This window comes from Narcine bancroftii, chromosome 3, assembly GCF_036971445.1.
Source record: "Narcine bancroftii isolate sNarBan1 chromosome 3, sNarBan1.hap1, whole genome shotgun sequence".
Lineage (NCBI taxonomy): Eukaryota > Metazoa > Chordata > Chondrichthyes > Torpediniformes > Narcinidae > Narcine > Narcine bancroftii.
The window spans coordinates 77,567,540-77,593,569 of record NC_091471.1 but is presented as its reverse complement, the minus strand read 5'-3'; the positions used below and the strand labels follow the sequence as shown (position 1 = coordinate 77,593,569).

Genomic DNA, 26,030 nt, shown 5'->3' with positions numbered 1-26,030 from the left:
TAATTTAATGTTTTAAAATTCTATTTTAACTTATATTTGTGTCAATATGTTTGTGGTCCTGGAGAAACACTACCTCGTCTTTACCATGCAAGCATAGTATGAATGATAAATAAAAGTGACTTGATTTGACTTGACCGAAGATTAGCCAGTTATGACAGGGATAAGATGAATTTCTTTACTCAAGAAACTGAAAGTTTGGAATCTTTGATGCAATGTCTGTGAATGTTTATTGTGTTCCATCAAGACTGAGATGGATACTATTTTTTGGATGCTAAAGGAATTAAGATATATTGAAATCAAATGCAAAGTGAATATATGATAACTAAATTGTACTGAACGGCAGAAAAAGTCTCAAAGGATATATGGCCTACTCCAGCTTCTATTCTTTTTATGTGGTTCTGATCATTGAACCATTCATTTTAATTCACTTCTTGTTGGCTATCAGACCTTTAAGATGTGAAATTAATCAGAAGGAATTTCATTCGTCACTTTTAAAATTAGCCAAGTCACTCACAAAAATTTTAGGATTGATGGACCACTCATTAAATCACATTTCCATTCGAGTCTAAAAGTGATTCCATTGGTGAGCAGAACTGAGGGTATTTAAATTTAGACATACAGCACGATAACAGGCCATAAAGGCATTGCACTAACCGCTAACCAACCATGTCGTTAGTGTACACTTAGCTAGGATGACTGGAACTGTGAATACTTGCTGCTAGGCAACTGATATGGAAAGTGTTCTATTTGCTGGCACTAAATATCCCTAATTTTGAGCACAGAAATTCCATATATTTTCACTGTGAAGCAAAATCTTCACTTAAAAAGCCACATTCATCGACAGAAAGTGCCATTGTAAGTACTTTGTCAGTCAGCTTATTTGACATGTATTATCTCACTCGCTGCATTGAGGGACCTCTTTCAGGTTTTGTCTTGTGCTGTAAGGATAAGCAGTAGAAAGCAGTAGAAAGGCTATTTATGAATAACTGGTCCATGACTCTATTAAGTCAATGGATATTTTATTGGATCTTTTACAGAAAGCAGTAGATTGGGAGCAAAACGCACTTAATTTACAAAGAGCAGAAATGTTACAGCAAATGTTTTTAAATGCTTACAATATTTATTTGTGTTTAATATTTTGTCTCTAAATCAAATTCAATTTAATTTCCATTTGGAGTCAAGGTGACAAGGTTTCATTGTTGTTTGTTTGATCTCTGCACTAAATTAATGAAGTAGAAAACCACTTTTACATTCATAAAAGTGGGAAATTTTCTCCTCATTCTGATGATCTGGAAATTTTAAAGGAAGGGGTATTTGATTCCATATGTCCACCCCTGATTAGATTCCATATTTATCTCAAGAACATTGATATTTTCCACCTTTACATGGTATTGTGTAGCAGTCTCTTCAATCTGAGGCGCCTGCAAGCTCACACCAAGACACAAGAGAAACTTGTCCGTGAACTACTCTTTGCAGACGCTTTAGTTGCCCATTCAGAGCCAGCTCTTCAGCGCTTGACGTCCTGCTTTGCGGAAACTGCCAAAATGTTTGGCCTGGAAGTCAGCCTGAAGAAAACTGAGGTCCTCCATCAGCCAGCTCCCCACCATGACTACCAGCCCCCCCACATCTCCATCGGGCACACAAAACTCAAAACGGTCAACCAGTTTACCTATCTCGGCTGCACCATTTCATCAGATGCAAGGATCGACAATGAGATAGACAACAGACTCGCCAAGGCAAATAGCGCCTTTGGAAGACTACACAAAAGAGTCTGGAAAAACAACCAACTGAAAAACCTCACAAAGATAAGCGTATACAGAGCCGTTGTCATACCCACACTCCTGTTCGGCTCCGAATCATGGGTCCTCTACCGGCATCACCTACGGCTCCTAGAACGCTTCCACCAACGTTGTCTCCGCTCCATCCTCAACATCCATTGGAGCGCTTTCATCCCTAACGTTGAAGTACTCGAGATGGCAGAGGTCGACAGCATCGAGTCCACCCTGCTGAAGATCCAGCTGCGCTGGATGGGTCACGTCTCCAGAATGGAGGACCATCACCTTCCCAAGATCGTGTTATATGGCGAGCTCTCCACTGGCCACCGTGACAGAGGTGCACCAAAGAAAAGGTACAAGGACTGCCTAAAGAAATCTCTTGGTGCCTGCCACATTGACCACCGCCAGTGGGCTGATAACGCCTCAAACCGTGCATCTTGGCGCCTCACAGTTTGGCGGGCAGCAACCTCCTTTGAAGAAGACCGCAGAGCCCACCTCACTGACAAAAGGCAAAGGAGGAAAAACCCAACACCCAACCCCAACCAACCAATTTTCCCCTGCAGCCGCTGCAACCGTGTCTGCCTGTCCCGCATCAGACTTGTCAGCCATAAACGAGCCTGCAGCTGACGTGGACTTTTACCCCCTCCATAAATCTTCGTCCGCGAAGCCAAGCCAAAGAAAGGGACAGGGTAAGAAAAAGCCTTGAATACATGAGGTACTTTTCACATCACAATGCACTTTTATCCAATTAGGTGCTTTAAAAGAGTGGCCACTATTGTAATTAATGCTGGAAACATAGTAAGCAATTTGCACACAGCAAAACCTCACAGATACCATTGTGAAAAATATCATTTAATCCCCTTTTCAGCAATATTAGTTAAGTACTGTCTAGGACAGCTCTCTGATGTGAACCGACAAATATTTAATGCAGAGAAGATGGGTGAGTGGCATCTGTGATGATGGGGTGTAAATGGTAAATGGTGAGGTCAAGATGGTATGCAGAGACAGGTGGTGCAGGAGTCAGTACTGCTGTTCCAGGAATCTGGTTTCAATCCTCACCATGTCTGCTGTCTTGGTGGAGCTGATATATTTTCCTTGTGTCTTTAGGGTTTACTATCATCAATTCTGGATTCTTCTCATATCCCAAAGGTAAGCTGGTAGGTTCATTTGTTACTTAAATTATTTACAAAATAGCCAAAGGGCATTAATGAGCATATGAAAGAAAAAAATCAGTCAGGTTGAAAATTGGCCAGGTTAGAGGGAAGGAGCATGCAACTGATGGGATTACTTTGTTCGAACTTGGCATGAATCTGATGGGCTTCCTTCTGTGCTGTTATAAGTAATTATCTGCAATGAGAAAGGTAATATTCAGGCAATATTTCATTGCAAAATAAAGAGATGAATTGCTCAAAAATTAATCATCTGTCTACCTCTAAGTGTGAAACAATTGCCTAGACTCCGTGCTTTCCTTTGATATCATTATGATCTCCACATGCGTGTTTATACAGGGATGTGTTGTGCATTATTGCACTACCACTTGGATTAATGAACACACAAGTCTGTCTTGCAGCTGACCTATGGGTTTCCCGCTGAATTGCTTACATGCAAGCAATGAACTGAGAGACAAATTGTGGCTCAAACTTCATTTGCTTTTTAAATAGTCAATATTTCCAGCACTAACATGAAGAAGGCTTGCATTTAAATAATGTCCTCCATAACTCTGAGACATCCCCTAGTGCTTTACAGCGAATGAAGTAAAGGAATACCCAACTTACCACCATGATTGGGACCGAAGAATTGGTCGTATCTCGAAATGGACATAAGTTGGAATTTTGCGCACGCGTGTGGAGAAATGAAGTCTTAAAGCAAACCTTTTAATCAAATGTTGTATTTGACAAACTATAACAGTGATACAGGGCATATAAGAGCCAAAATGTGAGTGTTTACTTTGTTAGTCAGCATCCCGGGGTCCATAGCCTGGGTTTGGCCATCTTGATTCCTGTGCTCATGCGTGAGTCTTCAGTTAGGACATCTATGAGAGTTAAGTGCCCTAACAATATTGAATTCACACTCTTAACTCTCGCGCCTGCACCAACCAAAGTCCAGGACGCAAACCCACTGTACATGCGCCAACCGAAGACTCGCGCGTGGGGATAAGTCGCATAGATAGCAAGTCAGGGAGTACCTGTACTAATGAGGTCTAGTCAGTCTTGTAATGTGGGAGATACAGCAATTAATTTACTCCTGCAATTTCCCACAAACAATAAATGATAATAATCACTCAGTCTATATTAGTGATGTTGATTGAAGGATAAATATAAACTAGAGCAGTGTGGAGAATTCCTGATCATGAGAGTTGTAATACTGTACTGCAGTGATTGATGCTGAGACCTTTGTAGTAATATATGCATATAAATTACTTGGTTGAGTATTTAGGTGGTTTGATTAGTAGGATTGCAGATGACATGAAGTTAAATGGAGTTGTTGATGGCAAAGAAGTTTGTCTAAGAGTGATCAGCTGGGAAATTGTCAGAACAGCAACAGATGGAATCTAAAACAGACAATTGTGAAGTAATGTAAGATGGACATATAGAATGAATGGCAGGGATTTTAGAAATGTTGATGCACAGTGTGAACTTGATGTGTAATTCCATTGTTTGTTGAATGTAGTGACACTGGCGTATCGTGAAGAAGGCATTTAATATGCTTGCCTTCATAGGCTGAGGCTTTGAATATAATTTGTAAATGTACAATACATTGGTTAGACTACATTTGGATTAATGTGTACAGTTCTGTTCAGCACCACAGAATAGTAAATGAGAGCCTGCAGACAAAGATTCATCAGGATGTTTTCCAGAATAGACAACCATAGTTATAAAGGGAGATTAGATAGTCTGGGTTTATTCTCACTGGAATGCAAGAGACTGAGGGGTGACCTCATAGTGATTTATAATATTGAGAGGGACCACCCTTTAAGGTCAGTCTAAAATGAAAATGCTGTACTTCAACAATTCCCAGACCAACTATAGGGCACACATTTAAGGTGAGAGTGGAGAATTTCAAAGCAGATACGTGTTTTTTTTTCACTTAGTGTTCAAGTTCAGGTTTATTATCATCCAGTTGTATAACTACAATCTGATGAAAGCGTGTTCTGCGGTCTTTAGTGCAAAATACATGGAAATACACACCAGATCGAACACCCATACAGACAAATATATAAAATTTAAAATATATAAAATAAATAAATATTGTTTAATAAATAGTGGAGTGTCAGGGGTTAGTATGAGCAGTTCATTCAGTCATTCAGCAGTCTCACTGCCTGTGGGAAGAAACTGTTTCTCAGTCTGGTAGATGCGGCCCTTATACTGCTGTATAAGAGTAGCTGAAAGATGCTGCGTGCCGTGCCGATGATATAGGTCCTCAACAATTTTGCGCACCCTCTTCAGACAATGATCCAGAAGACCATGTCAATGGAGGGCGGGGGAGGGAGATCCTAGTAATCCTCTCTCCTGCTCTTATGGTCCTATGAATTGACCTTCATTCTCAACCCCAACCGTACCACTCTGAGATGCAGCTGGCCAGGATGCCCTTAATAGTGCTGCTGTAGAAAATTGACAGGATGGTGGCTGGTAGCCTAGCCCACTTCAGTCTTCTTAGAAAGTGCAGGCACTGATGCATCTTCCTGAGTAGTGAGGACATGTATGCCTAGGATAGTTCACTTGTTCAGTGGACTCTGAGGAACTAGGTGCTCTCTACTCTCTCCATTACCAAATTATTAATGTGTAGTGGAGAATAGTCGTATCTCATCCTCCTGAAGACCACCATCATCTTCTTTGTCTTGACCATGTTGAGACTCATATTATTATTCTGGCACCATGTCACGAGAACTTCCATCTCTTCTCTGTAGTGCATCTCATCATTGTTGCTGATGAGGCTAGCTATTGTCGTGACATTTGCAAACTTGATGACACTATTGGAGCTGGATCTCGTGTTGCATTCGCAGGTCAGTAGCATGAACAGGAGAGGGCTAAGGATACAACCCCAAGGTGCTCCAGTGCTCTGTGTGACAGTTATAGTAATTATTTGTATCAAGCTACAACTTACCTTCTTTAAATTACAACAAAGTCATTTGAATAGGAAAGACAGTGGGATGTGAGTCTAATGCAGGCAAATGGGATGGTCAGAGATGGGCACTAAAGTAAGCATGGACAAGTTGTGCCAAAAGGCCCATTTCTTTCCTGTGTAATTCTATGAAATATGACAATTCTTTATCTCCATTTAAAGAGGGCTCAGAGACTCTATGTTTAATCTCTAAAGTGAGAGACAGTCCCTCCAATAACCTTCCCATAATGGAGTGATAGCCAGGATGTGCAATCACTGAGCCACAGCTGACTACTTTATTTGAAGGACAAGGCTTTAGGCCAGTTCATGAAAGGGTTCAGCAGTCAAAAATTTGCATTCAACTGATTTCTTTTGATTGCTGTTCTTTTCAGATCTATCCAACAAAAGAAAAACAAAGTAGCCACCTGATCCCTCCTGGTTAGAGACTTTAGTAGAATTATATGGACATTTCTACCAGAGTTTCATCTTTTTCTGTTATTAGCAGGCCAAGGCTGTACATAGTGATATAAGTAATGAATCTGGTTCTTCACAAATCTTTTGAAACCCAGTCTCCCTTAGAGGTCAGTCTAAAATGGAAATGCTGTACTTCAACAATAAACACCAAGCTCCATCATGCATTGACAAAGAGTATCCATGTTAGCATTGCTGCCAGACACACAGTCTGAGATTAAAATAGTAAAAACACAAAATGCTGGAGAAGCTCAGCAGGTCAAACAGTCTCCTTTATGTAGCAAGGGTAAAGATACGTAACCGACGTTTCAGGCTTGAACCTACTTCAACTACTGCGTCTGCAGATTTTTGTGATTTACAAAGATTAAAATATCCAGATTAGATAATCCTTTTGTTGAAAGGTCTGGCCAAACCTACTGCTGCTTTTTAGGCTGGGTATGCTTTGTTATAGATCTCAGGCATAACTGTATCACTGTTTGAAATTTTCTTTCCAATGCACATATTGTAAAACAACAATATGAAGTTGCAAAATCCAGTTGCATCATTGTACCTTTTACAAACCCTGTAGTAATAATTAAAATATGTTTTAAAAGCGGTAACCCTCACATAATGCATGAACTCTCTAGTTGCAATATTCTACAGCAGGGCAGAATGCACATTAATGTATAGTCTCAACATGGACAAGACGAAGGAGATGAAGGACTTTAGCAGTATCAGGAACGACCACACTTCATTACACATCAACAACTCTGTAGTAGAGAGAGTGGAGAGCATCATTTTCCTTGAAGTTTACTTAACTAGTGACCTATTGTGGACACTCAACATTTTCTCACTTATCAGGAAGGTGCAACAGTGACTCCACTTCCTGAGAAGACTGAAGCAGGCAAGACTACTGACCACCATTATGTCAACCTTCTATAGGACGTCTAAAAGAGCATCCTGTCTGGCTGCATCACAGTGTGGTATGGTTGCTGCAGAGAAATGGATCAGAGGTCAATCCACAGGACCATAAGAATGGCAGAGATCTACTGAAGAATTGGTCGTATCTCAAAATGGATGTAAGTCGGAATTTTACACATTGTCTGAAGAAAATGTGTAAAATCATTGAGGATCCCTTCCACCCTGCACAAAGCATCTTTCAGTTGTTCCTGTTGGGGAAGAAATACAGGAGGATCAGAGGCAAGACCATCAGGCTGAGAAACAGCTTCTTCCCACGGGCAGGGAAGATGACCAATTGAACAGCTTAAACTAACCATCTGAGACTCTCATATGTACAAAACAATAATTATTTATATATATTTTATAGATATAATACTTGACCTGCATATGTGTTATTTGCCTGGATGTGTGTTACGTCTAGATGTTTGTCTGCATGCTTTGCAATGAAAATGAGGTTGTACTTATACAATCAGATAACAATAAACTTGACTTTACTTGACGTTAAAGTGGGCATTCCTTGAGAAATCATGCAGAATATCTTTGGTGAGTGCAGATTGTGGAAATTGCAAGAAATGCTTGCATGAGAGTGGGCTGGTGGGATAGGAGGTGACTGTAAAGCAGGAGAAAATGTGGTGTGGGTGGGGGGGGTGGTGCAGATACTATTGGGGTTAGAAGCCAGAATGATTTTTATGGATCACGAGTCAACTTTGCGAGTTAAGGACAATGATATCTCCCTTCCGGACAGATTGAACATCTTCTATGCATGGTTTGATGAGAGGAACAGGATGACACCAAAGAAATATTTGTGTCCCCTTGATAAATGGGCCCCCTGCATAGCCAAGGCTGAGGTGAGGAGAACCCTATCCAAGGTGAACACACATAAGGCAGCTAGACCAGACAACCTGCCTGGTCGGATACTGAATGACTGTGCAGACCAATTGATGGAGATCTTCACGGACATCTTCAATACCTCACTGCAACAATCCATCATTCCCATAGTGTTCAAGATGGCCACCATCATTCAAGTACCCAAGAGCACAACAATAATAGGTCACAATGACTAATGCCCTGTGGCATTGATTTCCACCATTATGAAATGCTTAGAGGATCTGGTAATGGATCACTTCAAGTCACCCCTCCCAGAGACACTGGACCCATTTCAATTTGCCTATGGAAAAAACCATTCCACAGACAATGCTATTGCTTTGTTGCTTCAATTCGTCCTGGCCCAACTGAAGAACGATGTCTCATACGCCAGGCTGCTGTTCATTGACTTTGGCTCAGTGTTTAATACAAACATTCCCAAGAGGCTGGTGGAGAAGCTGTCCTTACTGGGACTCAACATTACACTGAGCACTGGCGCATCTGAGGACTGTGTGCTCAGCCCGATCCTGTTCATGCTATTGACTCATGACTGCATCACCAGATCCAGCTCCAAAAGTATCATCAAGTTTGCAGATGACACAACAGTTGTTCGCCTCATCATTAACAACAATGAATCGTACTGCAGAGAAGCGGTTGAATATCTCATGAGTCTCAATGTGGACAAGAGGAAGGAGATGATCGTGGATTTCAGCATGACCAGGAAGAACCATCTTCCACTACACACTAACACTCTAGTAGAGAGAGTGAAAAAACACCAACTTCCTTGGTGTTCACTTAATTAGTGACCTATTGTGGACCCTCAACATCTCCTCACTTGTCAGGAAGGTCCAACAGCAACTGCACTTCCTAAGAAGACTGAAGCAGGCAAGGCCAATCTTCTATAAGAGCTCTATCGAGAGCATCCTAGCCAGTTGCATCAGTGTGGTATGCTTGCTGCAATGTAATGAATTGGAGGTGAATCTACAGGACCATAAGAGTAGCAGAGTGGATTGCTGGAGTCTGCCTCCCTCCCTATTTACATAATCTACCAGGATCATTGTCTGAAGAGGGCATGCAAAACCATTGAGGACACCATCCATCCTGCACATAGCATATATCAGCTGCTCCCATTGGGGAAGAGATACAGGAGTATTACAGCCAGCACCACGAGGCTGAGGAACAGCTTCTTCCCATGGGCAGTGAGAATGACGGAAGGAACTGCTCACACTTCCTATGTAATCACCCACAACTCTCATATGGACAAAATAATATTTATTTATTTGTATGGATGAAATACATGTCCTACATATGTATTGTTTGTCTGTCTGTTTGTTATGACTGGTTATGTGTCTGCATGTTTTACTCTGAGGACTGAAGAGCGCTGTTTTGTCAGGTTGTACTTATGCAATCAGATGACAATAAACTTGGCTTGACTGGAGTCAATACGATGAGTGGAGGAGATCTGGTTAGGGTCAGAAAGTTGAGGTTGCAAGTTGGGCAGGTAGATGATGGAAAGCAATTTGTGAAGGAGACATACAAATATCTGGAATATCTATTCCATATCTGGAATAGCCTTGAGTGCATCACTGGGAAGCAGATGGTTGGTGGGAGCAAATAATACTTATAACTGCTTAAAGGAAAACCTTCTTGGAGGAGGAATGAATGGTAGGGCCACTGAAATAATGAAGGACCTTTGTGTACAAATCCAAGGATCCCTGTAGGCACAGGTAGATAAGCTAATTAAAAAGGCATGTTAAATACTTGTGCTCTTCAGCCTGTTTATGGCACATTAACAGAAACATTAGGTACAACCGAGATGTGTGTGCATTTTTGGTCACCACACCCTATAGAAGTGATTTTCAACTTTTTTTTCCACTGACATACCACTTTATGTAATCTCTTACTAACCACATAATGGCATGTTCTGTGGTATATGAATAGGGAGAAAAGATGAGAATCACAGCACTATAGGATGGATGTAATTAGACTGGAAATTTTGCAGATGAGCTTCACTAACTTCTACTTGGGGTGGAAAGTTTCACATGTGAAAACAGAGTGGATAGAATGATTTTTTTTTCTTTGGAATGTAGAAGGCTGAGGGGTTCTCTTTGAGACTTATGAAATTATGACAGGCTTTGACAGAGTTGATCATGAGAAACTTCCCTTCATCAGCATTTTTTCTATCATAGTTTCAAATGGGAGTTGAGGAAGAATTCTTTCTTTTTCACAGAATCATTAAAATCCAAAACCTTTTGCCTGCAGAGCTGATGAAAACAGACTAAAACATTTAAAAAATACTTAGGTCAGCACCAAAATTGCCAAGGCATGGAAGTCTATGGGCTGAGTCCTGAAAGAGGGGATTAATATGGAGGTAACTTGATGTCTGATATGGACATGCTGGGCTATTTCCATATTATATGACCCTGACTATAAATACCTATATGTAGATTAATGAACTGTGTCTACAACACCAACTCACCACGTTAAAATATTCCATCAAACAGCACATGGGAATATGTGCAGTGAACTGGGGTTCACTGATAGGGTGTTATCTGATGGCTGGCCCTGCCTCTTGGCTCCATCCCCATCTGCTGACTTATAAGCCTGTTGTCTCACCTTGACCCAGAACCTTTCTGAAGACTACTATGAGACCCTACCCTTGGTTATAAGCTAATAAAAGCATTTGTTCTCCCTTCAGTCGTGAGAGCTTTTATTCGCACTACAATTTTATTAGCTTATTCCCGAATAATTCCCTACTCAAGCCAGGTATGCTACTAATGGACCCTCTGTCCCCCACTGTGGCTGAGGAGTTCACGTAATGGCTAGATTTCTTCCAGGCCTATCTGAACATGTCCAGAGATGTCTTCCACACCGAAGAACTCAGGAGGTCTGCACTCATTTTGAGGGTAGGAATGAAAGGGTATGCGGTCATCAGGGACTGCTCTATGATGCTGCTGTCAAGGCATCAAAGACCAGGTACCAGAAGTCACAAAGCGAGGTCCTAGTGAGGACCATTTCTACCCCCAAGCTGTCTTCCCCAAATTCACCTGAACCCACTTTCTGGGCGACATAAGATTCACCCTCTCTTAAAATTCAAACTCAGTGCCACCATTGTTGGAGGGCAGCTATCTTGCTGTGCTACAAGGTTGATGCCATCTTACCCATGCAGGGCAACCCAGGATGGTGGGGGCCACTCGAGTGAGGAGGATGGATTCTCCAGGGACCTAGCCTCGATGGTCCTAGATTAGGACAGTCCTCACCTGCTCAGCAACTTCATAGTGACATTCCACTAAACGCCTAATTGACATGGGCTCTAATGAAAGCTTCATAGACTCATAGACTTTGCAAAAATACAACCTGAAGATGTATACTTCTAATTACCGCACATTTCTCACATCTCATTCGCTTCTACGCATGTTCAACAAAATTGCATAGTACATCTGTCATTTGAAGGGGAGGGATTCTGTAAATTTTGCTTGTATATACTTGATGAATTCTGTGTTCTGGTGTTGTTGGATCTAGACTTCCTAAGTGTGACCTTGGAATATTCTGGTCCCCTCCCCTCTTTAATGATTCAGAATGGAGGGTCCCTAAAATCAGAACCCATATGCAGCCTCTCCACACTGAATATTAACCCTCCTCCTCTCTTCCTGAATCTGTCCTCAGACTGCAAACTTATCCCTACCAAGAACAGGAGATACAGTGCAGCAGACCGAGATTTCATAAAGTCTGAGACACAACATCTGCTCAATGAAGGTATCATCGAACCTAGCACTAGCCTGTGGAAGCACAAATGGTAGTGGTAAAAGGGGAAAACAAGTCCAGGCTAGTAATTGACTACAGCCAAACTATTAATGGTACAAATTCCTGGATGCATACCCCCCTCCATTGAATTTCGGACATGGTGAATGATATCACGCAGTATCAAGTCTATTCGACCATCGACCTGAAAGCTGCCTATCACCAGCTGCCAATCCGTTCATGAAGACCATCCATATAAGGCAATTGAGGCTAAAGGTCATCTTTTTCAATTCTGGAGGGTCCCTTTTGATATTACCAATGGGGTTTCTATCCTCCAGAGGCAGATGGACAGAAAGGTTGAAGGTTACCTTACCCTAACTTGATAATGTCACCACCTGTGGCCACACCTTTAAGACCATGATGCCAACTTCCAGTTTTATCCACACAGCGAAAGCCCTGAACCTCATTTATAACTCTGACAAGTGCGTGTTTAGGTCTAAACGTCTGGCTATCCTTGGCTATGTGATGGAGAATGACATCATTGGCCTTGATCCTGATAGGATGCGACCCCTGTTAGAGCTCCCCATCTCCAGGACCTCAAAGGCTTTGAAGAGATGCCTGTGGTTTTCCTCATATTATGCCCAGTGGATCATTCGATACGCTGATAAGGTTTGCCCTCTCTTAAAAGCCACTAATTTCCGCCTCTCGACTGAAGCCCAAACAGCTTTTAACTACCTCCAGAACCACATAGTGAAAGCCGCCATGCATGCAGTTGCATTTTTTTCGTGGACATTACAAGGCCATGAGCTCCAGAATCCCTCTGTGGAAAAGGAGACTCAAGCCATTGTAGAAGCCGTAAGACACTGGAGACACTACCTGGCTGGTAGAAGATTTATGCTCCTCACTGACCAGGGCTCTGTCGCATTCATGTTCAATAATGCCAAGAGAGGGAAAATCAAAAATGTTAAGATTGCTAGGTGGAGGATGAGCTCTCCACCTACAATTATGACATTGCCTGTTAGCCAGGAACCCTTAATCACCCTCCAGATGCCTTATCCAGTGGAAGCTGTGCCTCTGCACCCACCGGCCAACTGCGGTTAATGCATAATGAGCTCTGGCATCCACGGATCACCCGTATGGCTCATTTTGTTAAGGCACGCAATCTTCCCTACTCCATGGAGGATGACAGGTAAGTGACCAGGTGGTGCCAGGTCTGTGCGGAACGCAAGCAAAATTTATACTACCCCATGAAGGCACACCTGATCAAGTTATCCAGACCCTTCAAACAGCTCAGTGTCGATTTTAAGGGACCTCTCCCCTCCACGAATGGGAACACCTTCTTCCTCTCTATCATTGATGAGTACTCTCGCTTCCCTTTCACCATTCCATGTCCAGACATGTCTACTTCGTCAGTCATAAAGGCCCAAGACTCCTTTTTGCCCTGTTCCGGTATCCCAGCTATGTTCATAGTGACCGGGGCTAATCCTTTATGAGTGACGAGCTACGCCAGTAACTGCTGGTGAGGGTCATTGTGTCCAGCAGGTCTACCAGCTACAACCCCTTGGGAGAACGGGCAGGTTGAAAAAGAGAACTCCACGGTCTGGAAGGCTGTCAAACTGGACCTGAAGTCAAAAGGCTTTCCAGTCTCACGCTGGCAGGAAGTCCTCCATATGGTGCTCCACTCCATCCGGTCACGACCTCATGATCTCCTATTCACTTTCAAAAGAATTTCAGCATCAGGAACTACACTTCCAATCTGGCTCATCACTCCTGGTTCAGTCCTCCAATGGAAACACGTAAGCAGAAGCAAGACCAACCCCCTGGTGGGAAGGGTGAAATCTCTCCACGCCAATCCCATGTACACATATGTGTAGTACCTGGATGGCAGTGAGGGCACTGTCTCCATCAGGGACCTGGCACCTGCAGAACAGAGGGTCTGTTGCCTCAGGTGCCCTGCGAGCCATGGAGCTCATTCTCACCACCCCCAGTCAGGGCCTCGCGGGATCCAGTTCAGGAGAAAAGTGCATCTCTCTTAACCTTTGAGCCGGAGACCCAGCCCACCTCTCCTCCTTCACAAGGAGTCCAGGAGACCCAAGAAGTCCAAGGCCCCCAGTGCTAAGGTGTTCCACCAGGATCTCCAGACCACTAAAATCTGTAAATTTGTAAATAACTATATTTTTCAACCATTTTTTTTCTGAACCCATGTACTCCCTCTTCATTCACAGACACTAAATTCTACAGGAAGGGCTGAATGCAGTGAACTGGGATTCACTGGTAGGGTGTTGTGCTGATGGCTGGCCCCACTTCCTGGCTTTTCTCCCATCTGCTCACTTATAACCCTGGTTTCCCGCCTAAAACCAGAACCCTTCTGAAGACTACTGTGAAATCCTAGCCATAGTTATAAGCTAATAAAAGCATTTGTTCTCCCTCCAGTCATGAGAGCTTTTATTCACACTACTATATGTCTGTTCATTAGGAATTCTAGGGTTTTGTTTTCAAGCTGAAAACTAAAGAAAGTAAAACATAATGTTCTGTTTTATTTTGTAACTGTGAAGAAGGTACACCACCTTTTCTATTTTCTAGGGGGAGTGAAGAGATTTGGCTTGTCATTGGATCCTCCATTGAACTACTGTAGAAAGTATACTACCTCATTGTATCACAGCCTCATTTGGAAATTCAAATGCCCATGAATGCAGAAAGTGGGAAACGTTGCCAAATCCATCACAGTTACCAATCTTCAATCCATTGAAGCCGTCTACATGAAGTAATGTCTCAAGAAGGCAGCTAACATTATAATAGATCCCTTCACCCTGGTCATACTTTCTTTTCACTGCTACATTCAGGCAGAAAGTAGAGAAATCTGAACACCAGCAGCCCTGGGTTCAAGAATAGGTTTTTTTTTTCCCCATCATCTTTCAAGAGCATGAGCCACAAGCCCCTATACATTCTGTGTTTACTATCAAGTTCTTACATCTCTTCATATTATCCTAGCTATAACACTGCTCCAAGACTACGAAAGACCTTTCTGCAGATTTTAAACAGTACTGTTTTTACATGTCAGCAGCTGTGAATATTTTAGGGAGTGGGTCTGAGTGGGAAAATAGTTCTGCCTTATGATTAAATAGTGGGATAGACTTGATGGTTTGAATCGCTTATTTTTGCTCCTATTTTTAATGGTCTTAACTCAGCTGTGGATTTGTTTTATTGTTCATTCCTATTTGTCAAAAGTTTATTGGTTCAAGACTCAATCTAGAAATGAGCACAAAAAATCTACTGAAGTACAAAGGGACTGCTGCTGTACAGAAAATGCTGGATTGCAGGCCCCATCTACTGAAATGGTGATGTATCAGGGCAAAAGGAACAGCCATGAATTAGGGTAAGTGAGTGCAAGTGATCAAACACAAACCCTCTGAAGAAGTAGAAAAGAAACATTGATATAGAAGGTAGCACAGGCAGAAACAATGCAGGTGGGATGGAGAACCTGAGAGAATGTTGATCCTTTGATTCTCATTGTATTCTTTAAGTCTTGTGGACAATGAGAAACAATTAATTAGTGAACCTTGATTAACAAGGAAATTTATGGGTCTGGTCATGAAGAAGAAGGAGACATATATGACATATATCGAGTGAAGGCAGTTGAGATCAAGCCAGTCACTTGAGAAGTACGGAAAATGCAGGTCTACACTTCAAAAATAAATTGTGAAGACAAAAATGAGCCATGGAACATCCTTGGGTGACAAGATAAAGGAGAATCCTACAAGGTTCAGAGCAAATGGGTAATTAGGATGAGAGAAGGTCCCATTAAGAGATCAAGTCAGTGTGGCTTCCTCTTTGTGGAACTACAAGAGTTGGGCGAGACCTCAAATGAAGACCTGGTCTGTTATGAATGTGGAGCAGGACTTGAAAACTACTGAGATCAGAGGGAGTGGGAAGCAATAATATCCTATTACAAAGACCTCCCATATTGGAGTCTTGAAATGCATAAAGGTAGATAAATCCCTGGGACCTGACCAAATGTAACCTTGGATGGAACGGAGGCAGGGTGAAGATTGCTGGAGCTTTGTCAGGGATTTTTATATTTTCATTAGCCACAAGTGAAGAGCTAGTAGAGTGGAGAAGTTACTAATGACCTGTTTTATTTAAGAAGGACTGGAGTGATAAGCCAATGAATTACAAACTGGTGGACCTTATATCAGTGCTGGGAAATTTATTGGAAATTATTCTTAGAATGAGAATTTTTTTTTCATTTGGAAAGGCAACAACTGATTAGGGAGAGATAGCATAGCTTTATGTGCGGGAAATCACGTGTCACAAATGTGATCGTGTTTTTTTGAGAAATTACCAAAATTATTGCTGTATACTGTTTGGTTTCATCACAGCTTGGTTTGGAATTTGAGTGCCCAGGATTATAGAAAGCTCCAGAAGGTAACAAGCATAGTTCAGAACATCACAGGCTCTGAAGTCCAGTACCTTTAGATTCAAGAACAGCTCTTTCCAACATTTATCAGGCTCTTTTATGGACCATGGACTGACCTTTTGGACTGTGGACTGTAGACTGTCAACATAAAGGATGGAATTCTGCTGGGAGCTCTGTGTGACTTGTGGTGCCAGCTGAGTCGACTGTGCAGACAGAGAGAGAATGGAACGTTCAGAGCTGCAATTGGAGTGGCAGAGACCATCTGGAGAGCTGTGCCTCATAAGTGAATGAAGGATTAAAAACCACAATTTGAGAACCGAGGGAAGTCATCTAAGGAAGCCCTGAGAAATGTTTCATAAGCTTACGGCAACATCAGTCATTTCTCTCTCTCCAATGTTCAATACGATGTCCTTTTGTTATTTAGTTAAAAAAACGAATTTGGACATTGAGCTCTGAGTTTGAATTCTGTGGACTGTTTTTGAACTGACTTTCTTGACTGACTGACTTGGGTTTGTTTGGGGATTTTTCTCTTTTTGTATATTGGGCAGAATCTGTAATGGTCTGGGATTTTTTTTGCATGCACACTGTTTATAAATATATGATATCTGTATATTTGTTTTCTTCTTTACCAGATCTGGAAAAAATTGTCGCAGACTTGCAATGATGATTGTTTCTCTTGCATGGATGCAAGGGTCTGGTCATGAAGAAGAAGGAGTGTTTCCATTACTTACTGGCTTTTTGTTTGCTGATTTCTTGCAGTGTTTTTTAAATTTTAGCATCTTCTACCTTGCTCAGGACTGATGTAATGTATTCATTTTGCAACGCAGCTGTGTCTACTTTCTCCTTGAGTAGATTCTATTTCTGTCCCTGATTAGATCACTGTCATCTTACAACTCTTGTTCACATGTCTACAGAATACTCTTTTGTTCCTTTTCAGGAGCACTGCCAGTTTTTACTCCTCCGCTTATTTTTAACCTTCTTTTACACACTTTTCAGAATTTTCTGGTATGAACCTGATCCTCATTGTGTTAACAACCTGTCATCTGATCTTCTTTATTTCTCCCTACTTTCCTTCACACTCTCATTTTTTTTTAAATCCACAGAGCTCTGGATAAATTTTCCAATCCTTCTCTCTTATTGGAATCTACCCAAACCAAAACTGAAACACCATCTTGTTGGCCACCCATTATTCTAATCCAGTTCTGTTTGCCGAGCCTTAGATTCCAGATTATTTTGCTAAGCTCAGTTCTCAACCTAACCCTTCTCCAATTGACTATTCTTTTCTATAGCTATTCTGAGACTTTTGAGATGGTGATCCTTGTTTCCTAAGTATTCCCTCACTTAGTGTGAGTCATTTCCTAGAATCAAGTCCTGCAAATCAGTCTTCCTTATTGCGGCAGAAACATACAGATTCCTTTGAATAGCATTCAGAAACTCTTACTCCCTCTTTCACTTCTATTTCTATTCTCTTATTATATTCTCAGACTATATTTGGATGATTTATATCTACCACAACTCCTCATCGATGGCTTTTGTGACAGTCTCATTTAGTTAATCAAATTCCTTCCCATTAGATACACATTATAGAATAATGTCAGTAGTGCATCACATCTCTAAATTAACAGTTGATGGTACTATTTAGAATTAAATTATGCTAGTGACTTCATTCTATTGTATTCCACTTTTAGTTTCCCTTTTTAGAATAGAACCTAAATAAGCATGCTTTCTATTCAAATTACTTCAAGATTGGCCTGACAGCATTTGTAAAAGCAAGAGATTCATACTGATTGAGAAAACTGGCTCTGACCTAGTTTTGTGCATAAGCCAAAACAGGTTTTATCTCATTGGCCTGGTTACTTATGTCTTATGGTGGTTGGGTGTGTTGTGGTTGGATCAGTTTAGTTTGAGTTAATCTGGAAATCTGAAACAGAGCTCTACTGTATATGCCTGACTTCCCAATTATATTAACCTGCATTGATCTGTGACAGGTACAGTTTGGTTTTCCATTTACCTCAGTAGTAGGTGTGCCAAAATGCTGGATAAAAGCTTTGGAAGTTTGTTTAAGTGGAGTTCACATCAAGGTTATTCAATCTTAAGTACCAAGATAAAACCTTATCTTTCGGTAAAGTGTGTTATTTGTTATTTATATGCAGTATCCAAGAGAAAAAAAAATCTGAATACAGTATTCACATTCGTAAGGACAGTTATTCATTAAATCTCCTGCTATTTCAAAAATAAAAATAATGGTAAGAATTACCCTTCCTTGAAATAATATTTCACGACCCATCAAAATAATTTTGTTACAAATATAATCACTGAAAATTATTTGGATGGTGTTGCAAAAATAATACATGACTTTCACTTATCTGAGTAGGGAAAAAACATAATACAGACATTTCAGATATAACATTCTGAAGCATGGTAGGGTGCATAACCAGTGTCTGTTTCCTGCAGTGGGGGTATCTGAGACTAGAGGGGATAGGCTTATGGTGAGAGGGTAGATGAAAAAAATCAAATCCAAGGGGTAAGATTGTCACCTGAAAGGTAGTGGCATCTAGAATAAAACTGCCAGAGTTAGGTAGTAAAGGTAGGAACAGTAATAACATTTAAGAGGCATCTGGGAAAGTACATGAATCAGCAAGGTAAGAAGGATAATGCAGGCAAGTGAGATTAGAATAGAAGAGCATGACGGTCAATATCGATGAGGTGGAGCACATGGCCAGTTTCTATGCTACTGTAAGGTAAAAACATCATGAGATGGGACCGGAGAAGGAGTCACCCAGTACTAAGGAGTAACAGAATGCAGGTGTGACCTTGTACACTCAAGATAAGCTTTGCACTAACAAGAATGATGTGCAGCAGACTAACAGAGAAGGATAGCAACAGTTTATTCATTGGACAATGTCATGGTATGATCATTTACTAAGTACGTATCCTGAGGTATAAAAAAAACACCACTTGCTGATAACGGCAGAATGCGCCTTCTCCAACTAACACTGTTAGTTGCAAGTGTTACAATCCGGTAATAAAGAACAAAGAACCTTGATTTCGACTCAGTCTGGTGTCTGACTCACTCATTCATGAACAAAGCAGACCTAACACTACCCAACTCACTCTATGACTAAATATAGGCACCAATAAATCGGGTATGTCCATCATTTTTTTAATCACTCTCCTGTCTCTCTGCTTTAATTATTTTCATGAACCAACCTGAACAGCTCTCAAATCCCATTAAATTCACATGATAAAATCTAATTTTTCATTAACATCTTGATTAACAATTTTCTACTCTTCCCTTATATAGAATTAATATAAATTTGTTGATATCAGTACATCTTTTTCAACCATGATATGCAAGGATCTAATTTCTAGTTGGAAATTTTTCAATGAATCAAGCCACTGAGTTCTGACAATGCTACCATACCCAAGCATGGCACAATGGTGATGGGTTAGCATTCTGGTAGGACTTCACAAGGCAACAACAGCTCATTATACATTGTTCGAAGCAAATGTTCACACTCAAATAAGGGTGTCTGTTCCGAAAATGGCATTATTCAATTAGATGAAGCAGGAGGCGGCTGTCCAGGTTAGGATGCTTGCGCGACATGGAGAAACTTAACAGGTCAAACAATTATATACCAAAGATAAAGATACATAACCAATGTTTCAAGCTTACTCAATGCTGGAGAGACTCAGGAGGTATAACATTAAAAAAATGGGATTAGTTGTCTTTTGCACTGAACAAAGAAAGACAATCTTAACCACTTCTTTTGGAAGTCTGAAAGCTTGTTTGTCTTTTGCACTGAACAAAGAAAGACAATCTTAACCACTTCTTTTGGAAGTCTGAAAGCTTGTTCTTTTAAAAATTAAGATATTGTTCTTGTCATACTTGTAATATTAATTTTACACAAGGTAAAGTAAGATGAAAATTAAATTGATACGACTGCTAGAATGTGTTCCTTCTGCTCATATGGTTTGGCAATTTCCAACTCAGACCTTATTTTTAAACTTAGTTAATGAAAGGAAAGATCTAAGGTGATTGACTTTGATGTATTAAGTAGAAAGGCATCTTAAGACTATTTTCCAAGGAGTCAACTGATCTCACACAAAGTTTCAGCATTGGATCAGAAAAAAATCTGTAGAAACATCTAGCAAATGTTTACATGCAAATCGTTGTGTGATCCTGAAGTACTGATTTAAATGGGTTGTGTAACTATACATTCTATAATCAAGAGGTCCGTGATGAAAGTTAAATCTTGCCTGTCAATTTAAAAAAAAAAATTCACTGATGCTTTGGGAGTTGAGCTGGGCTATTTCGGAACATATTTCCACAGAGGCAAAGCCCAATCACATATCTTGTGCACTGTCTCATTTGACTGGTTCACTACGTGGCATTATCCACTTTTCCGCACAAGCTGTCTTGTGTATCTCTGAACGAGCTTGCTAATTGGTCTGGCATTAAATTGTCAAGGATTCTCGTCCACCACAAACTGAATTGAAATTACCTAAACTAATTTCAAATACAACATGTACTAGCCAACACAGACTTTCATCTCATTACTCTGAAGTGATTGGGACTTACAACCTGAGCTGAAAGGTCAATGCACCAGCCAGTCCTCCTTTACATATTTTAATTTGTTATTCATTATTAACAAAACAAAGACAACTATTTGAACTGCCTGTTTTGAGCAGTAAGAATGTTTACAAATAATTGCAAATTAATTATATATTTTTTTAAATTTAGTGATAAAGGACAGTAACAGGCATTTCCTGCCCAAATACACCAATTAACCTACAAACCCTGTTTTTTTTTGAAGAGTGGGAAGAAACCAGAGCACCTGGAGGAAAGTCATGCAGGTCATGGGGAAAAGATATAAACTCCTTACAGTCAGTACAAATTCAAACCGGGTTCCTGGCACTGTTGTAGAATTGCACCATGTACTAACTGTGCCTTTTGGAACAGATGGAAATCATGAGTTACTCAGCAACTATAATATCACATACCAAAAATAATCACAATTTTTGCTCTAGCAAATTCAAAGTTGCACAATACAGCTGGTTCAAATAGGGCTGTTTGAAAAATCAGTGAAAGAGGGAAGAATAAAAGAGCAAATTTGCCGTATTTAAATGAGACAAATGGCAACTCTTGAAATTTTAGCACCCTGAGAATAGTTGTGTACTCCAGAATCATTTGATTCACAGAGGCAAAACGTTGCCATAGATTCATAAATGAATACTAAACCATTATAGTCGGGGATTAATATGACAAGCCAGAACTGAGTTCTGGGAACCTCTATGGCTCTCTTAACATCTATTGTAAACAAGTCCTTTTGCAGAAGCAAGACCTGTTGCAATAGCATATAATGTAATAACCCCATCACTTGTAGTCCAGAAAATATGAACATGAAGTTGATGAAATGCGAACATTAAACCGGTATTGGTGGATAATCATTCCAGGGTGTTCACAATATTTTAATTATTATCTTGATAATTTTTACTTCAAAATTATTCAGCTGATACTTTGGTAAACACTATGAATTCATCCACAGATGTGAAATATTTTAATCAATTTTCTCAGGGATTGGTGAATGCTGCATTAATTTCATGACATATAATTTAAGCTTCTGAAATATAAAGCAGCCCGGCTTTAAACAATAAATAAATTCTCTGAGTTCACTGAAGTATAAACAAACAGAAATATTGTCCTCTTTTGTGAAGTTGAGCAGGATTTATAAGTACAAAAAAAAACCAAAACATTCTCTGGCTGTCAATCACTTTTGATCAGCACTGGACTATTTTCTAAAGCAATTATTAGCAATGATTGCTACTTCTTATAATCATTCATTTATTTTCCTTGCACAGAAACAGCAGTGTAATAGAGTTCTGAGAAGGTTTTTTTTAATGGAGCACTCTAGAAATTATGTCCAATTATATTAAATTATATCTTGCATGCTTCATTGTCACCATTTTGTTCACATTCCAAACACAATGTGGCTACATTGCTTCACAGATACTGCATCATGAATTTCTTCTGATGTGCAGATACAAACTATACAAGTTGCCAGATTTGGTTGTAGCTCCCTGGTGACTGAGTTAGTAAATATTTTATGGTATTCAATCATAGCTTCAGCTGTAGGTCTTTGCACTCGCACTCTGTCATAGGATTTTTTTAACCGTAAAATAAATCAATTACCTTTTCACTCCTCATCAAAATTCACTAACTTGTAAGAAAACATGCCGAGTAGGTATCTAATGAAGGTTGCTCGGTGCTGAACTCATATCCATATAAAAGATTATAAATTTAGACATACATCATGGTAACAGGCCATTACAGCCCACGCGCCCATGCCACCCAATTACACCCAATTGACCTGGTATGTTTTGAAGGATGGGAGGAAACTTGAGCCCCTGGGAAAACCCACACAGATATAAGGAGAACATCCTTACAGACAGCATGGGATTCGAACCCAAGTTCCGATTACTGGCGATGTTACAGTGCTGGGTTAACCGCTACACTAACAAATTTCTGATTTCATACTTATTGTCAGAGTACATGCTGTACATGACATCACATACAACCCTAAGATTCTTAGGCAGAATTACCACTTATTGGTAGTGCAAAAAAAAACCTCTACACAACGTATACATGTAAACATATAAAGAACTGTAAACTGATAAATAAAAGTAAAGAAACTGTGTAATACAGAGAGAATAAAAATATCAATAAAGTGCACAAGTAAGATTCCTTAAATGAGTCCTTGATTGAGTTTATTGTTGAGGATGTTGTGCTGCCCTTATATTTACAAATAAATTCTGGTTTGACATTGTGTTAAAATCAACCTTTTTAGATGGTACACATACCTTAAGCTCATGTCCATTTGAAGGAATCCTTTTTGCCATCTGTTTGTGCAGAAATATTTATTTGCATTTATCAAACCTTATTTGAATATTTTAAACATATCTTTTAAGTCTCAAGCAAAAGGTCAAAATAATACATTTCATATTTATTTAATTCCCTTTTAAAAGTTGCCATGGATTCTGCATCTACCTTTGTTTCCAGTAAAGAATTCCAGCTCTTAGAAAACCCCTGGATACAATAAATTCTTCAAGCCTTTCCTTTCATTTGTTCAAATTATGGAGTACAAGAAGGCAAAAAGATTGATATTGGGGATAAGAAATATGATGATGTTCAGCTCCATAAAATACAAAATTGATTAAAAACTACAATAGATTAGATTATGAAAAGATAAAAATCCTTATGAGAAACTTTTCTTGAAGTGCTTAAGGTGCGGGGATAATCCTTAGAGAATAGAATATGCTCGCCTTTGGACTATTAACTATTTCAGAGTTGTTCTTTCTGCTTTATGTTTTACAGGTTTTGATATACAGTATGCCAAATCTTGTAAAATACAGTTACACAATTAAAAACTTCATATTTTTCCTCTCAACTATTGCAATTAACGCTCACGTAACCTACAAGCTGGTGGAACACTTTCCTGCCGATTAAAAGATAGACTTCAAAATGATCATCGAAAATTTCTCTGTCTCAGTACCTATTCCCTTTTGCCTCAGGGCAATGAGTTCCAAGAGATATTGGGAGTATTTATGTTAAGGACTTGGAAAAACACAACTTGATTCTGTGAGTTGAAACACTGCTATGTAAAGCGTTGAAAGACAGCAAAACGAGTTAAGAATTATTAGAGTTTGAAACTTATCAACATTTACCATTTAGAAATAGTTCAATCTTGCCCATGGATGACATAATGTTTTATTGATTCAATGAAATTATCTGAGAGGAGGAGGATGAGATTCCTAATGATGACAACAGAAACAGGAGAAAACTGAAAACAACAGGAAGCTCTTCCCAAGGTGAGAAATTTTTATATTTCACATCCTAACAAACCTGCTCAAGTTCTGGCTAACTGAGAACCTGTTAAGAAACTCAAGTTGTATGTCCCTGCATTTTATTAGCATTCCCATAGCAAAGGATCACCTCCTAACCATGAGGGCTGGTGTTCGGTAAACCAGGGTGAATCTATCCACTCAGCATTGAGATGTGGTGGCTATGAGCTGATCCTGCTGGGCGCAATGAGTGCAGGTCATCGGTGGCGAAGAGCAGCATCAGCTCAATGTGTTATCAGACCAGCCAGAATCTATGGTCTCTCTCATCAATTTTTAATTAGAGAGGGTGGAAGTTGTTGTCTTACCATCTCTTTGTTTGGGCTATTCTGCTGAATATTGAGGAAGTTACCAGTTATGTCTGGGATGGAGAAGAATTGTTAGACCAAAACAAGAGAGAAGAAGGTGGCAAGTTCCATCCTATCTGGAGATCTGATGGGTACAAAGCTTGAGGAAAATACAGATGTATATTTTCATTCACAAACACAGGGAAGTTGCCTGAGAGAAAAATTATGAGATTTCTGGAAGAAAATTATAAACAACCAAACGGTCTTGCAAAAAAAAAAAATATATTTTCTTAAAGCTATGATGCAAACCGGTTAGGCCAAACAAAGAGGTACTGTAGTGTGGATTGTGAAAGATTATGTGGCCTTTCCATCTGGAACCTGGTGGGAATGTGGATTGTGGAGAGTCATATAGCCTCTTCGTCTGGGACCTAGTCGGAAGTCACATCATCTGCCAATCCAGGTTGGACTCTGTCCACCCATTAGTGCACACCTGATCATTGGCCTCTTTAAAGCAGTTACTGATTACCTGGACTGGACTCCCTAGCTTACTGCACTTTAAAAGCCCACCCCATGCAGCAGATTATTCTCTTTGATCCTTGGTCTTGACTATGAATGCTGCTCTACACCAGGTCATGAATAGTGGACATTACTGGAGGAGTCGTTAGTAAGGCATGCACTACACTTAGAGAGAGACCATAGGATTGTGTGAGAATACTTCACAATGAGCCACACCCTGTTGATACAGGGAATTGGGAGTATGTTAGTTACTGAATATTACAACGTGTGTATAATCATAAAGAGAGAGAGAGAGCAGGTGGCCACTGGAGATCAATGTAACTGATGCAACCATATAACCATATAACCACTTACAGCACAGAACAGGCCAGTTCGGCCCTACTAGTCCATGCCGCAGCAAATCCCCACCCTCCTAGTCCCACTGACCAGCACCCGGTCCATACCCCTCTAGTCCCCTCCTATCCATGTAACGATCCAGTCTTTCCTTAAATGTAACCAATGATCTCGCCTCGACCATGTCTGCCGGAAGCTCATTGCACATCCCCACCACCCTCTGCGTAAAGAAATTTCCCCTCATGTTCCCCTTATAATTTTCCCCCTTCAATCTTAAACCATGTCCTCTAGTTTGAATCTTCCCCCGTTCTTAATTGAAAAAGCCTATCCACATTTACTCTGTCTGTCCCTTTTAAAATCTTAAACACCTCTATCAAGTCCCCTCTCAATCTTCTACGCTCCAGAGAAAAAAGCCCCAGTCTGCGCAACCTTTCCCTGTAACTCAGACCCTGAAATCCTGTCAACATTCTCGTGAACCTTCTCTGCACTCTCTCTATTTTGTTTATATCTTTCCTATAATTTGGTGACCAAAACTGTACACAGTACTCCAAATTTTGCTTCACCAATGCCTTGTACAATTTCATCATAACCTCCCTACTCTTGAATTCAATACTCCGATTTATGAAGGCCAAAATTCCAAATGCCTTCTTCACCACACCATCTACCTGAGTATCAGCCTTGAGGGTA

The 26,030-nt window shown here is 40.3% G+C and overlaps 1 long non-coding RNA gene across 2 annotated transcripts in view; it reads left to right on the top strand.

The window, feature by feature from the left end:
- The first annotated feature begins 781 nt into the window (after nt 1-781).
- Nucleotides 782-26,030, top strand: part of LOC138756143 (uncharacterized) — a 34,041-nt gene continuing 8,792 nt past the window's right edge. For both annotated transcript variants that reach the window (XR_011352797.1, XR_011352798.1), the window contains exons 1-3: nt 782-855; nt 2,883-2,924; nt 23,684-24,177. This is a non-coding gene — a long non-coding RNA (uncharacterized lncRNA). The remainder of the gene's footprint in view (nt 856-2,882; nt 2,925-23,683; nt 24,178-26,030) is intronic.